Source organism: Phyllobates terribilis, unplaced genomic scaffold (assembly GCF_046119375.1).
Source record: "Phyllobates terribilis strain yellow unplaced genomic scaffold, ASM4611937v1 Scaffold_1__5_contigs__length_1240528914, whole genome shotgun sequence".
NCBI classification, from domain to species: Eukaryota; Metazoa; Chordata; class Amphibia; order Anura; family Dendrobatidae; genus Phyllobates; species Phyllobates terribilis.
The window spans coordinates 414,454,907-414,468,708 of record NW_027362761.1 but is presented as its reverse complement, the minus strand read 5'-3'; positions in this window follow the sequence as shown (position 1 = coordinate 414,468,708).

Genomic DNA, 13,802 nt, shown 5'->3' with positions numbered 1-13,802 from the left:
CCTAGATCTGATACCTCGATTGCTTCGTCCAGTGAGTCCGACCTAGTGTACTCTGAAGCAGAGGTTACCCGTGAGTCTCTACACCCCCTTTGACCAGGCGGAGGACCGCCAGTTGTCTCCAGAACCCTTCGGGGTGCCACCTGGTGGTGAATGGACAGAGACTTTCCTATACTCGGTACCCGATACCTCGCCTGCTTCGTCCAGTGAGTCCGACCTAGTGTACTCTGAAGCAGATGTTTTCTCTGAGCCTCTGCACTCTTCTGACCCGGCGGAGGACCTCCAGTTGTTTCCTGAATCCTCCGGGGTACCACCAGATAACAAAGAGACAGTGACTTTTCCTCATTATGTACCTGATAACCCGTCTATTTCTTCCTGTGAGCTTGACAAGATGTACCTCGAAGCAGAGATTACCCCCAAGTCTCTGTCCCCCTCCAACCCGGTGAAGGACTTCCAGTTGTCTCCTGTACCCTCTGGGGTGCCACCTGAAAATATGTGGAGAGAGACTTCCTTGTGTGCTGTTCCTGGTACTCCACCCGTTTCGTCTGTTGCTGAGGATGGCTGGATAGGAGGTAGCATCCTAGCTAACCAGATGAGATCAGTTTTTCCTGTGGACAGTGGAAGTGATCTCCTTGAAGTGAACGACTGGTCCTCGAATTCCCTGCGGAAGATTCTGGCAGGCCTGAAGAAGAGGGGGCGTAAGGGGGGGGGTACTGTAACATACCTGGCGGCGTCCTTGCATGGTGGTCCATCTCCCACTGTGCAAGAGCGCGCACTTGATCTCCAGTCCAGAATGTCTCTCTGGCTTCCCTCCATGCTGTCTGTTTGTGTCTGTTTCTGCTGCTTAAGGGCGGCGCCCGATCACTTCCTGCTTTTTGTACCTGCTGTGGGTCACACCCCTTGTGCGTCCTCAGCCTATTGCTGTCTGTCACCTGGTATATAGCTCAGCTGCTCCAATCAATCCCTGCCTGAGCATAGTGTTTCTTTCAGTGTGTGCTTGCACTCTGAAGGTGCCAGGTCCCGTTCTTTGTCTCCTGCTTTGTGGTATCAGTTCCCGTGTCTGAACTGAGTCCTGTCTATGTCTCCTGCCTTGCGGTATCAGTTCCCGTGTCTGAGCTGAGTCCTGTCTATGTCTCCTGCCTTGTGGTATCAGTTCCCGTGTCTGAACTGAGTCCTGTCTATGTCTCCTGCCTTGCGGTATCAGTTCCCATGTCTGAACTGAGTCCTGTCTGTGTTCTCTTGTCTGCCTATCCTGGAGGCTGTATTTCCAGGCCTGTCTGAACACGCTCCTAGCCTGTTCCTCCCGCCTTCTAGGGGCCGATTACCTAGACCTGTTCCTGTATCTTGTCTGTCCTGTCTGAACACGCTCCTAGCCTGTTCCTCCCGCCTTCTAGGGGCCGATTACCTAGACCTGTTCCTGTATCTTGTCTGTCCTGTCTGAACACGCTCCTTGCCTGTTCGTCCCGCCTCTCTGGGGGCCGTATTCACAGACCCGCTCCTGTATCCCGCTGCAGTGTCGGTCTCCTCCGTACACTCAGTTCCAGTCTGAACTCTTTCCTATCCTTTACCTGTTTTGCCTCTATGTCCGTTCCCTTCCTTTTTCTGCAGAGTCTGAACTCGTACCTAACTCCTGCTTGTTGTCTCTGTACTCCCGTTTGTGAGTTTGTGGTCCACTCGCTACTTCACTGCAAGTATCCTGTGGGTATCTGGCTCTGCCTTTCTCTTCCTGTCTGTTCCGTGTGAACAGAGCCCTGTCCCCCCTGCTCTGCCTTGCTTACCGTTCCGGCGGTTCTAGCCTGCTCTGACTCCTTTGCTCACCGCTCCGGCGGTTCTAGCCTGCTCTGACTCCTTTGCTCACCGCTCCGGCGGTTCTAGCCTGCTCTGACTCCTTTGCTCGCTGCTCCGGCAGCCTTGCTCCGCTCAGACCCTTTTGCTCGCTGCTCCGGCAGTCTCGCTCCGCTCTTATCCTTTTGCTCACTGCTCCGGCAGTCTTGCTCCACTCTTGCTCACCGCTCCAGGCGGCCTCGTCCTGCTTTACTCTTGCTCACTGCTCCGGCAGTCTCGCTCAGCTCTGACCCTTTGTTCACCGCTCCTGGCGGCCTTGTCCTGCTCTACTCTTGCTCACCGCTCCAGGCGGCCTTGTCCTGCCCTGTTCTCGCTCACCTCTCTGGGCGGCCTCACTCTGCTGTGTTTGTCCGCCACATCTGTGGTTCTGTTCCTGAGTCCCAGTGTGTACTGGGTCCTATCCCGCCAGTGTCCCTACCTGCTAGTGCCTCCCTGTCTGCACTCTAGCTGTGCTTGCCTGTACCCCTCTGCCTGTATTGTTCCTGAGTCCCAGTGTGTACTGGGTCCTATCCCGCCTGTGTTCCTACCTGCTAGTGCCTCCCTGTCTGCACTCTAGCTGTGCTTGCCTGTACCCCCCTGCCTGCATACCCGCCTGTCTGCATACCAGTCGTGCCTGCCTATACCCACCAGTCTGTGTGCCAGCCTACCAGTCTGTTCCTGTATTCCCCTGTGTGGGTCAACAGCCGTGTCCGGGGTCTGTCCTGGAGTAGCACCTGGTCCCTCTGCTCTGTTCCTCCTTGGTGCACTGGCGTCGTATGCCGTCGTGCGGCCCTGGTCGGATCGGGTGAATACCTAGTTACGCCCCTCCAGGCATTCACTCTCCGGCAAGGTCCAGTGGAATCACTACAATCACACGCACACGCCGCTCAGCCCGGGCGTGTGCATTACAATACCCTATAACTGTATAGCAGACTCTCTCCTTTCTAAATGGAATTTGTCGTTACTGTGGCCCTGCTCTATGTGTCTTTAAATTCTTAGTGGGGTTTTTCCCAAATTTTGGCAGCCCTTGCAGTCACAGCATGGGCATTACCACTATAGGAGACCCGCTCCTTTATAATGGGGACATTTTTTTTACTGAGACCCTACTCTATGTCTCTTCAAAGGGGTATTGGGTTGCATGCAAATTTTTGGCAGCCCTTGCAGTCACTGGATATGCAATAACAGTATAGGAGACCCACTTGTTAATAATGGGAACAACAAAGCATAGCCGGCTGATGGCTCTCTAACAATAGCGAGGGCCGACTGCTTGCCTTTTAAGAATAATAAGGGCCTTCTGATGTCCCTATAAAAATAGGCTTTATGACTTTCAGAGTCCCTCCATCATAAATAAAACAGGATGTGTCTGATGATGTGTCACACACCACATTTCCAGATAAGGTTGTAAAATGTTAAAATGACATTTCCCGGTGAATGCATTTGTCTTAAAAAATAACGTAAAAACCCCAAAACAATAGGATCTTTCTTTAGTATAAAAAACAGCGTCACCAATTGAACCTCAATGTAATCACATTGTTCAGCTCCTGCACCTCCTCCTCCATCTCCGAAATGACCACATCAGTCACAAGCTGACAGCACTGCAGCACTGCCTTGGCCAAGCGGCAACAGGCTGTGCTGAAGATAACATGCTTAATGACAAACCGCTCAGTGCTGCAGAGTTGTTGAAAACTGTAACACTGCAGCCTGATCTGTGGCTCTCACTGCTGAACATACAGCCAAGCATGATCGTGTGTGACAATGGGTGGAACCTGGTGACGGAGAAATGACAGCCGGAGTAGATACGGTTTCCCTCTATGCCAGTACTTTCACCGAGCTAAATACAACTCTCAGCAAAAAAATCTGTGGACTGGCTCCATACCGACCCTGGCCTCATTCACCTGTCCACGTGTTTGTGGGTAGGCGGTCCTTCCCAGTAAGTGCACTGGGTAGGGCACGGGTAATGTTGTGAGACCCGTGCTTGTGGAAGGTGGAGACGATACCGGGAGAAATAATGGCGGCTGGGGACCGAGTATGGACACCCGGCCGCCGCCTGCATGAGGTTGTGAAAAGCTTCCGCCTCCACGAGCCTAAAAGGCCATACTTCAAGTGCAAGCAGCTGCCCAGAAATCTGGCGGTTTAGTGTTGCGGTCTGTGAGTGGGTGGGTGGCTGGCTGCATACTTGCGCTTGCATTACAAGTAGCAGAAAACTAAGCAGATGGTGGTCTCTATCATCATCATGGCCTCACCTCGGCACTATGAGCTCTCCTGAAGGGGACGCCAGGGCCCACCGGAGGAGTCTCCAGTCCTCTGGTGGGCCCGTCCAATCCTGCCGAGAAGCAGCCCTGGCTAAGAAAAGTGTGGGGGAAGGTTCCCGGACACTCTATGGCTGCTTTTTTAATGTGGATCGGACATGCTTATGCATGTTATTTCTTGAACCGCATTGCAGATCAGGCCATTGTCCAACTCTGTATTCATGAAACTAAAAGCGCAAAGAAAGACGTTTGTGTGTCAAAGCACCACCGACAAGTGCGAGTTGATGTTGGACAGGCTGCCATTGCTTCTGCAACAAGCTGCATTAGAGGACTTCCTGGGAGAAATGACACCCAGGGTAGATACGGTTTCCCTCTATGCCAGTCCTTTCACCGAGCTAAATACAACTCTCAGAAAAAAAGCTGTGGACTGGCTCCGTACCATCCCTGGCCACATTCACCTGTCCACGTAGCGGTCCTTCCCAGTATTCCCAGTAAGTGCACTGGGGAGGGCACGGGTAATGTTGTGGGACCCGTGCTTGTGAAAGGAGGAGACGATGGACACCTGGCCGCCACCGGCATGAGGTTATGAAAAGCTTCCGCCTCCACGAGCCTAAAAGGCCACATTTCAAGTGCAAGCAGCTGTCAAAAATTTGGCAGTATAGTATTGCAGCCTGTGGGTGGGTGGGTGGCTGGTTGCATACTTGCGCTTGCATTCCAAGGAATGGTGTAGGGACAACTGAAGGCTGCACTGGGACAAGGACGTGGACGGTGATTGTTGCAAGTCTGCAATGACAGGTGCATGGCGGGAGGCATCTTCGCATGCACCAAGGATCACTTATGATGGGCACACTTTTAGGTAGTGAACTGGGAGTCAGAAATGCTTCCAGAGGTCTTCCCCATGCTGATCCCATGTCTTTTCAGCACTGTATGCATGTGTCTGATGATGTGTCACACACCACATGGCCAGATAAGGTTGTAAAATGTTAAAATGACATTTCCCAGTGAATGCATTTGTCTTTGTTGAAAGCAATGCAAAAGTGCAAAAACGCATCAAAAACGCTACGTGTGAACATAGCCCAAGGTGTGGAGGAGTATTTTTGGTTTTGGTTATTTATTTTGCCTTATATACAAGTCATTACCCTGGAAAGGATGTTCCTTAATATATTCCCCAGGAAAATCCAATTTGGTTTTGTTTTTGTATGTTTTATTGTGAATCCGTAAAAGTGGCGTAATACTCTGACAACGTTGTTGGCAGCAGTAACCTGGGAGTCCGAAATGCTTCCAGGGGTCTTCCCCATGCTGTTCTCATGTAATTTGAGCACTGTCCCATCGATTTGGGCAATTTTTACGCCCTCTGCAGACCGCCGGGGGGAGCCACCTGAAAAATGCTCGAGTTTCCCATAGACTTACATTGGGCTCGTTGCTCGGGTCGAGCACCCGAGTATTCCAATTTGCTCAACCTGAGCAACGAGTACCCGAGCATTTTAGTGCTCGCTCATCACTAATAATTATGTACAAAATTGTAGAATACTGGATATAACGGTTACTGAGAAAGACTTGTGCATATGGATTGACAGCAAACTCAAGTTTAGTGACTAGTGCCAGGCAGCTCCTACCAAAGCAAATAAAATAATGGGATGCATTAAAAGAGGCATAGATGGCCATGACAAGAACATCGTTTTGCCTCTATACAAGTCACTATTGCGGCCACACTTAGAAAATTGTGAACAATTTTGGTTTTCGGTGTATAAGAAGGACATGGCTGAACCAGAGCAGGTGCAGAGAAGAGCGACCAAGGTTATTCAGGGAATGGGTGGACTGCAATACCAAGACAGATTATCAAACTTGGGGATATTCAGTTTGGAAAAACAAAGGTTTAGGGGCGATTTTATTACAATTTACAAATATATGAGGCTGCAGTAATGATCCTTCTAATGATCTTTTTACACCTAGGCCTGCGACAGGGACAATGGCGGAATTGCATTTTTTTTTCACCATTTCACCCCACTTGGAATTTTTTTTCCAGTTTTTCAGTATATTAAATGTTAAAATAAATGGTGTCATGTAAAACTTGTCCTGTAAAAAATAAGTTCTAGTATGCCTGGTTCTAGTTCTAGTATAGTATATTGAATGAAAAAGAAAAAAGTTATGGGTTTTGAAAGAAGGGGAGAAAAAAACAAAAGTGCAAAAATAAAAACGTCCATGTCCTTAAAGAGTCAATCCCTATGGAGATAGTGTGTCAAAGACGTAAATGCATTTTGCTTCTTTTTGGGCCAAAGGCTTATTTCAGCTCCTTCTTCCCCCTACCCATCTTTCCTCTGTGTATCAATTAACACTCTATCTCAGCCCCTCACTTTCAGCAACTTCTCATTACAGTTGTGGTAAGCCTTGAAGCTTCTTGGCAAGCAGAGGTGTAACGATTGCTGCCACAATGGTTGTGTAGGAAGTGGGGGCTCGTGGTGCCAGCTCTATTTTCAACTGGAGGAGCCTTTTTGGACGCACCTTTGTTTCAAAACTATTGTGGAGCAGAAAACCCATTGGCTCCCTGCCCCGCGTTTATTCTTCAGCTGCAGGCCAACCAAGTGAACAACACTCTCCAGGAGGTAGACGTATCAATATCCAAATCTACCATAAAGAGAAGACTGCATGAAAGTAAATACAGAGGGTTCACTGCACGGTGCAAGCCACTCATAAGCATCAAGAATAAAAAGGCTAGACTGGACTTTGCTAAAAAAAATCTAAAAAAGCCAGCACAGTTCTGGAAGAACATTCTTTGGACAGATGAAACCAAGATCAACCTCTACCAGAATGATGAAAAGAGAAAAGTATGGCGAAGGCATGGTACAGCTAATGATCCAAAGCATACCACATCATCTGTAAAACATGGCGGAGGCAATGTGATGGCTTGGGCATGCATGGCTGCCAGTGGCACTGGGTCACTAGTGTTTATTGATGATGTGACACAGGACAGAAGCAGCCGAATGAATTCTGATGTATTCAGAACCATACTGTGTGCTCAGATCCTGCCAAATGCAGCCAAACTGATTGGTCGTCGTTTCATACTACAGATGTCCAATGGCCCAAAACATAAAGCCAAAGCAACACCGGAGTTTATTAAAGCAAAGAAGTGGAATATTCTTGAATGGCCAAGTCAGTCACCTGATCTCAACCCAAATGAGCATGCATTTCACTTGTTAAAGACTAAACTTCAGACAGAAAGGCCCACAAACAAACAGCAACTGAAAACCACCGCAGTGAAGGCCTGGCAGAGCATCAAAAAGTAGGAAACACAGCGTCTGGTGATGTCCATGAGTTCAAGACTTCCGGCAGTCATTGCCAACAAAGGGTTTTCAACCAAGTACTAGAAATGAACATTTTATTTACAATTGTTTAATCTGTCCAATTACTTTTGGTCCCTTTAAAAACAGGGTGGCACATGTTAAGGAGCTGAAACTCCTAAACCCTTCATCCAATTTTAATGTGGATACCCTCAAATGAAAGCTGGAAGTCTGAACTTCAACTGCATCTGAATTGTTTTGTTTAAAATTCATTGTGGTAATGTCTAGAACCAAAATTAGAAAAATGTTGTCTCTGTCCAAATATATATGGACCTAACTGTATCCCAGATTTGTAGGTAAATTTGATATTCATATCATTATGGTTCAATGTGCTCATAAACAAATGTAGCTTCTTTGACAAGCCCTGATGCACAAACAACAAATAATCAATATATAGTCCCCAGAATTGAACTTTCTCAATCTGGGGAACTGGATCTGTTGGAACGTCTCAGGAAAGTATTAGTATATGAAGGTGCCCATGCTGCCCCCATTGTAGTTTCCTGGAGCTGAAGGTAGAAGTATCCTCTAAATAAAAAAAAAATATTGGTGAGCACAAATTGTATAAGCTAAAAATGAATGTGCTCACCTCAACTCCATCACAGAGTTTCATTGAAGTGTATAAGGATTCAATGTCACGAATGTCATATCCTCTACCAGTTGTATGTCATTTATCTTCAAAACATCGCTTATGTCTTTCAGGCAAGATGGTAAAGTCTCAAGATCAGTTGAATGGATAAACAGGCTGATTCACACAAGTTGTTGATTCCAGGCACAATTGGATGACCATGTGGATGAATGACATCCTTATAAATCTTTGGCATCATATACAGAGTTTCCACCTTTGCATCCCCAGTGTACAGATATCCTAATATCATATATCAATTAAAGACAGGCAGCTGTGTTATATACCACCTATGTTAGGCATCAGTCTTGTACTGGATTTGAAATGGGTCCAGGACCTTCTGTGGTCTCCCATTTTAGTCCAGCCAGCATCACCATCAGCCCCAACGCCTAGCTGGTCCGTGAGCACTGTTTGTCTCCCAGGTAGTTGTGCCTAGCAATGTTAAGCCTGGGTTGCAGAGAGCGACAGGGCTTGTGGAATCTAAGTCCAGGATTTGCCGCACTGAGCATGTCCGTGACCTGGCGGATCATGATTGGCGGGTTGGCACCCACCTGACCCGGTGACCTGGCACCGCCTGATTGGTTCACGGGCAACGTCACCAATGGCGCGTCGGTGGGCAGGGCTTAGTCTTTAAAAGCCCCGCCCACAAAAATGGCGACGCGCTCAGATCATTTGAGCTGGCAGTTTGTGGTGTGCACGCTTACTCTTGGGCTCCTCGAAGAGCCATAGCTTTATGTAGGCAGATTAGCTCCATAGAGACAGGCTAGAAAAACTAGGCAGGCAGCTTCGCCTTGCAGACTGGTTCTGACAAGGGGGTTTGCCTTACACCCCGAGCCGTCTGCAGTAGCCGTTCTCCCTGTACTGCCTGTGAGCCATATAGAGCGGGTCTGCTCAGTCCGGTAGCACGCCGGCTGAGTGCACGAATATCCGGCGGGAATCACACCCGTACGCTAGTGCCAACTCCTATAGCGTTGCGCCTGTATCTAAGACAGGGCTACTGCTTCTCCCACGGTCACACGTCTCCCTGCGGTTCTTGGAGATTGTGCCAACCGTCTTACCCTTCCGTGTGCATTAACACGAAGGGCTAAGATAGTTGGTAGGTGCGTCGCCGGTCGCTCTCCCTCCGTGCAGTTAACGGAGATAGAGCGTATCACTTTACCCGGTCCGGTGTGCTGTTAACACGGACGGGTTATCAGTTTAGTTGTCGCTTTCCTTTCCACTCGGAAAGTGTTCGGCAGCAGTCCACCAGGCTGCATTGCGGACCCCGGGGTCGGTTGCGTTCCATTAAAATAAAGTTGTCTGCAACCGCCCTCCTAACACACATAAGACATAAGAAACTGTATTATATACCACACTGAGACAGTTAGCCTTGTTAAATACCACCTAAAAAAGGCAGCCATGTCATATATCACCCAAATACAGAAAGCTATGTTATGACTAATGTAAAAAACGTGTTGCCATGTTATCCCTGACCTAGAGAAATGCTGCTATATTATACATCACCTATAGGCATGCCGCCATGTTATATATCACCTAGAGATATGCCGCCATGTTATACATCACCTATAGACATGTCGTCATATTATACATCACCTAAAGACATGATGCCATGTTAACCATCACCTAGAGACATGCTGCCACATTATACATCACCTAGAAACATGATGCCATGTTACACATCATCTAGAGACATGCACCCATATTATACATCACCTAAAGACATGATGCCATGTTTACCATCACCTAGAGACATGCCGCCATGTTACACATCACCTAGAGACATGCCGCAATATTATACATGACCTAGAGACATGATACCATGTTTACCATCACCTAGAGACATGCTGCCACATTATACATGACCTAAAGGCATGATGCCGTGTTTGCCATCACCTAGAGACGTGCCGCCATGTTATACATCACCTATAGACATGACGCCATATTATACATCACCTAAAGACATGATGCCATGTTATACATCAACTATAGACATGCCGCCATGTTAAACATCACCTAGAGACATGACGCCATATTATACATCATCTAAAGGCATGATGACATGTTAACCATCACCTAGAGACATGCTGCCACATTATATATCACCTAGAACATGCCGCCATGTCATACATCACCTAGAGCACGCAGTCATGTGAAAAAAAAAAAACAGATAGGCACCACATTATGCGTCACTAAGAAACATGTGGTCATATTGAATACGTAAATTCTCAAGCAGTGTGGTAGTTTTTTAAAATAATAATTTTTCAAAAGGAGTTGTATTCATTTAGCCTATGGATATAATTTAATTCTGCTGCTAACCTAATGTCGGGAGACACGATTATATACATGTGTATATTTGAAGCACTTTCCATCAGCTTTACTCAGACAGGATAGGTATTGCGAGCTATTAAATGACAAACATTTAATTTTATTTATTTTTTAGTTAATTTAATTTCTAAAAGTAACTACTAGTGCAAGTTGTTGATTCCAAACTTGGGTTTTCTACTTTTCAAAGAATTAATAATAAGGTCTTTATACATGGAAGAAACTTCTACAGTACAGAATATTTCCGATGGATATCTGTTATCTCTCTGATGATGATTATTTTTAATCCCATAAAGAATATAAATAATAAAAAGCAGACACAGAAGAGCTGTTCACAGTAAAATATGCTCTAGTTACAGATACCATTTTAAGAAAACCATATGGGGTAGCTAATGAAGAAGCAGGGTCATGCTAAGAATTGGCTTTACCCACAATAATGCAATGGAAACAAATGTGCTGAAAGGACAATCATCAGCATGAAAGGTAAACTTAACAGACACCAGTATTATGATTATTCTGTAGACAATGTGGCAACTGCATGAAAACGCTCAACATGACCTCCAATGTCAGCACATGACACAGACCCCTTGTGATACTTAGGAGAAGAGCACCATCTGTTATTTGGCTTCTTTGATGTCATGTCATGGGCACAGGTGCAGAGGCTTTAGAGTTAACACCCACCACTGCCTTTAATTTCCTTCAATGACATAATATCTGATTAGATTGTTCCATTACAATTATAGCTTTAAATTGTTATTAATATAGAATGAATAAATGACTCTCACGCAAGTATGTCTATTTTGTGTGACTTTGTAAAAAGCCTAAACCATAATATTAACCTATTTAATTCTGTTTTTAAGATTCCATTTACTGATTAAAATGTATTTTTTTTATCTTGTGGACCTTTACAGTGGAGAAATAGCCAAGTTTTACATACATTCAGTAAATGAAAAGAAGGTCCGTGTCTTATTCTTGCCTTCGTTTTGCACATTTCTGCTTGCAAGATCATAAGTAGAATAGAATGTTAGAGTTGGAAGGGACGTCCGGGGTCATCGTGTCCAACCCCCTGCTCAATGCAGGAATCACTAAACCATCTCAGACAGATGTCTGTCCAGCCTCTGTTTAAAGACTTCCATTCAAGGAGAGCTCACCACCTCCCATGGCAGCCTGTTCCACTCACTTATCACCCTCAATGGCAAAATGTTTTTTCTAGTATCTAATCTGTATCTTCTCCCTTTCAGTTTCATTCCATTGCTTCTAATCTTTCTTTGTGCAAATAAGAATAAGGATGATACCTCTACAGTGTGACTGCCTTTGAGATATTTGTAGACAGCTATTAAGTCTTCTCTCAGTCTTCTCTTTTGCAAGCTAAACATTTCCATATCCTTTAACCATTCCTTGAAGGACATTATTTTCAGACCGGTCACCATTCTGGTTGCTTTTCTCTGAACTTGCTCCAGTTTTTGTTATGTCTTTTTTAAAATGTGGTGCCCAGAACTGGAGACAGTATTCCAGATGAGATCTGACCAAAGAGGAGTAGAGGGGGATAATTACTTCACGTGATCTAGACTGTATGCTTCTGTTAATGCAACCCAGAATTGTGTTTGCCTTTTTTGCTGCTGCATCACACTTTTGACTCATGCTTAGTCTGTGATCTATTAGTATACCCAAGTCTTTTTCACATGTGCTGTTGCTTAGCCCTATTCCTCCAATTCTGTATATGTTTTTTTTTCATTTTTCTTGCCCAGATGTAGGACTTTGCATTTCTCCCTTTTAAAAAACATTCTGGTAGTTGTTGTCCATAGCTCCAGTTTGTTTAGATCTTTTTGAATCCTCTCTTTCTCTTCTCTGGTATTAGCTATCCCTCCTAGCTTTGTGTCATCAGCAAATTTAATCAGTTTACCCTCAATTCCTTCATCTAAATCACTGATAAAGGTGTTGAACAACACAGGGCCCTGGACAGAACCTTGTGGTAACCCACTTGAGACATTCTTCCAACCTGGATGTGCAACCATTTATGACCACTCTTTGGGTCCGATCACAAAGCCAGTTATTAATCCACCTAACAGTTGCCTTGTCCATTCCATATTTGGTCATTTTTTTCAATAAGGATGGTTATAAGATACTTTGTCAAATACTTTGCTGAAGTCAAGATATACTATATCTACTGCGCTTCCCTGATCCAAACAGTCAGTGATTCTGTCATAGAAGGAAATTAAGTTAGTCTGACATGATGTATTAGTTACAAACCCATGCTGCCTCTAGTTAATTACTGTATTCTTATCCAAGTACTTACATTCATGCTGTTTAATAATTTGTTCAAAGATCTTTCCTGGTATAGAAGTAAGGCTCACAGGCCTAAAATTCCCTGGGTCCACCTTCTTCCCCTTTTTGAAACATTCGCTCTTCTCCAGTCTTCTGGGACTTCTCCTGTTCTCCAAGAATTTTCAAAGATTATCGAGAGTGGTTCAATCATTTCCTCTGCTATCTCCTTCAGTGGCCTAGGATGTAATTCATCTGCACATGGAGACTTGAATTAATTTATGCTAGCTAAGTATTCCCTCACTATCTCACTGTTTATAGATAGTATGGATTCTTCTATTCCTTCAATAGTACATTAAAGATCAGTTGATGATACATTTACTTTCTGAGAGAAAACAGATGCACAATAGCAATCTAAAAGTTCGGTCTTCTCAGCATCTTTTTTTACCACTTTACCATTTTCATGCTGTAAAAATCCTATAGCATCTTTGACTTTTCTTTTACTTTTGACATACCCCAAAAATCCTTTCTTATTGGTTTTGACATCTCTTGCAAGCCTTAATTCATTATCAGCTTTAGCTAATCTGATGCGTGCCCTACAGGTTCTGCAGACAGCATTATATTCTTCTTTAGATATGCCTCCCTCTTTCCATTTGATAAACATTTCTTTCTTCCTTTTTAGAATGTGTTTAAGGTCTGTGTTAATCCATCCTGGTTTCCTTAAATGCTTCCTATTCTTCCCTCTTTTAGGGATTGTTAACGATTGTGCTTAGAGAATCTCATTTTTCAAAATTTCCCATCCTTCCTGGACATTTCTGTCCTTAAGGACCTTTTCTACCCTCTTTCTGAAATCCAACCTTGAAGTCTGACTCTTCACAGGTCTTCCTCCTCTAGTTATCCAAAATTCTATGATAGCGTGATCGCTGCCTCTTAGGGTCCCAGCCACCCTTACCTCCTCAACAATTTCCTCCGTGTTTATGAGGATTAGATCCAAGGTAGCAGATCCCCTTGTTCTCTCTTCTACCTTTTTGGAAGATAAAGTTGTCAGCAAGAGAGGATAAGAATTTGAAGGACCTGTTACTTTTGCCTCAGAGAGATTCCCAACAAATGTCTGAATAGTTGAAATCTCCCATTATCACTACGTCATATTTTTTTGATAACTTGGCCATCTGATCCATAAAGAGCTCA